A 2,813-nucleotide genomic window follows, 5' to 3' on the forward strand; every position below is an offset into this window, starting at 1 on the left:
CCTGATCTGTGTCTCACTTAAAAAGACTTGTGTCTCACTTACAAAAAGGACCCACGTGACATGTTAAGCCCGCTTAACTTCAGGCCAACACCCAAAAACTCGCATAAGAAAGCCCACAAGAATTGCACCGACCAAATATGGGCCCAAATAGCCTCTACAAAGGGATTGCGGAGAACTTTAACAAAAAAATATATAAATATAAAATATATATTTAATATTTTGTGTAAATAAGTTCGTGCCAACATACATTTACTAGTTGGTAACAAGTTTCAATATAGCCTATACTTAAACCGGAAATAGTTTCTCTTATTTTGATCCTGCATTCGTATTCCCCGTATCATTAACCGGCCCAAAGCGAGGGAGCGACCACTGCTGGAGTGCTGGATAACAGCGCATTATTTATAGTGGCGACTTCCAAACTAACAGAACAACAAGCTGGACATGCGAGCTTCTATCAGACCAAGGCTCCGACCTTCTCCACGCCGCAGAACACCTTGAGTGGATCCTCGAATTTGAGCGCATCCTCGGAGTAACGCCACCTTGTGTACTCCTCGTGCCTCAAGGGGTTGTACAGCAGCGGGTGCTCCGCGTCGACGAGGTCGTCCAGCACGCGCACCGGGACGCCGTCCTTCTGCCGGCGGGGGAAGGGGAACAGCACCGAGAACCGCTCGCGGTTGCTCGGCGTGCGCACGCGGTGGAGGCACGCCGGCACGCGCCCGTTCGTGGCGACCTGCGCGCGCGACGGGTACACAACAACTCAGTCGAGGAATCGTCGAATAATCGTGATGGCTCCGGCCTCCGAGAGAGCGAGGAGATCGAGTGTGGTAGATCGTGTCGTACCCTGAGCTGCTCGCCGGCGACGAAGGCGAAGGTGCCGGGCTCGGCAGGGACGGCGGCCCAGCGCCCGTCCCCGACGTGCACCTCGAGGCCTTCCACCTCGTGCTGCACGATCGCGGTGACCATGATGTCGTCGTAGTGCGCCTGCATGGTCATGGAGGTCTCCGTGTCCGGCGGCGCGCCGTAGTGCCACTTCCGGATGCCGTCGCTGAGCATGTCGAATTGGGCGCCGATGCTCTCTCGCCGGGCGCCGAGGCCCTCCAGCACCAGCGTCTCCACCATCTCCTCAAGCATCAGTATGTTCTTGGCGAACGACACGATGGTCTCACTGGGCATAGGCGGACATCACGAAGAAAATGGATCGATTTTGTTCTACCCTATTCAGAACAGAGCATCGCAAGTTGACAGCAAAAGACAGACGAGAAAGGATCTAGCGGGTGGTCTCACCACAACTCCGGATTGCCGTCCGGCCACAGGAGGTCGGCAAAGCCACGGACTCTGGCAGCCGTTGGAGGTCCGGGCCGAGCGCATCGTGCGCGACGATGACGAAGCCGTGCGCCACCATGGACGCCGTCACCGCGGCGCGGGCGGCCTCCCACCCCGGCCCACCGGGCTCGACGCCGCGGAGGTCGATCTTGGCGAGTTCCATAGCTCGCACCTCTTTGCACCTAAGATCTAATAGAAGTAGGAGGGAGAGGTGAATCTTTGCAATATTTCTAGCGTTTACAGCTTCTTCTCTTATATAATGGGGCTGTTTGGATCCACCTAGTGAAGTTTAGTCCCTTTTTAATCCTGTACATGTGTTTGCCATTGACAAAAAAAAAACTTAGTCGATCACGACAAAAAAAACTTGACGAGTAAGAAAAAAAATGTTATTGTGTGCCTGTTTGGTATGGCTCTCGAGCTGAAGTCCACCAACTTCAAGCTATTTTGTGCCAAAGACAACAACTTCAAAACTCCACGGAGCTCTAAAACTCTCAAGCTGTAGCACATTTTTTTTGGCCGGTTCCATCCCAACATGATTTGTTTCCACAGAATCCACATATTTTGGTCCGATCCCATTTTTTTTTGGCAAAGGTGTCATACCGAACGGCCGTTCCGCCTCTATTTTTGCGGCCTGTGACTTGTAGTTCAATAGATTGGGAGTTTCGGAGCACGTCTTTTGTAACTTCAGAAAGCTCCAATATAGACCTAGACATGGCGTTGTGGAGTAATTATCCACCAATCTCGAGCCCCCCTCCCGGCCCGCCTCCTCACGAGCGCGCAGGGTCGCCGCAACCTGCCCTTCTGCCGAACGATGCCAGGTTCCTCCCCTCTGCCTAGCGCAGCCGGTCTCCTCCCCTTTGCTGATCGTTGCCCCATCCTACCCTGCTACTGGGGGGCACCATTGAGAGCTGCGCCGCCGCTGCCAACAGCTGAGGGCGAGTGCCGCCGCTGCTGCCTCCCCGTGACCTCCTCGCGCTGCTGCACCACACCACCGACGTGGGGAGAAGGCTGTAGGGCCGAGGTAGGGAGCCGAAGTGCGGCGCCAGGGGAGATGAAGGAGGAAGCAACGCCCGCCACATCTGGGCTCCCGCGGCTCGACCTGCCGGAGCTCGCGCTAGACCGCATGCTGGAGGAGCACTCACCAACCTCACTCTCGTGCGATGGCGTCCGTCTGCACCGCACTTAGGGAGGGGTTCACTGGTCGTGCTCCCGCCCCCCACCCTGCCCTATCCTGCTACTGCCTTCCATGGCTTCCACCGGCGAGGCATTCTCGTCGAACGGCGAAAGCCAAGCATCGTGAGATAGAAGAAGATACAGATCGAGTGGATGACAGTTAAGGCCATGAGTTGGGGGTAATAATGGCAGCAATGCACCCTCAAATCCTTCTATTATGGAACGGGTGGCACTCTTCATGCCAAATACTACATCCAATCAGCTCCAACTCCACCGAGAGTTAGCTCCTGCAAGAGTTTTGGAGTGGAGCTTCTCCG

General features: G+C 55.3%; 1 pseudogene; it reads right to left on the reverse strand.

The window, feature by feature from the left end:
- Positions 1-217: 217 nt before the first annotated feature.
- Positions 218-1,525, reverse strand: LOC120712348 (annotated as a pseudogene).
- Positions 1,526-2,813: the final 1,288 nt, after the last annotated feature.

This window comes from Panicum virgatum, chromosome 6K, assembly GCF_016808335.1.
Source record: "Panicum virgatum strain AP13 chromosome 6K, P.virgatum_v5, whole genome shotgun sequence".
Classification (NCBI taxonomy): Eukaryota; Viridiplantae; Streptophyta; class Magnoliopsida; order Poales; family Poaceae; genus Panicum; species Panicum virgatum.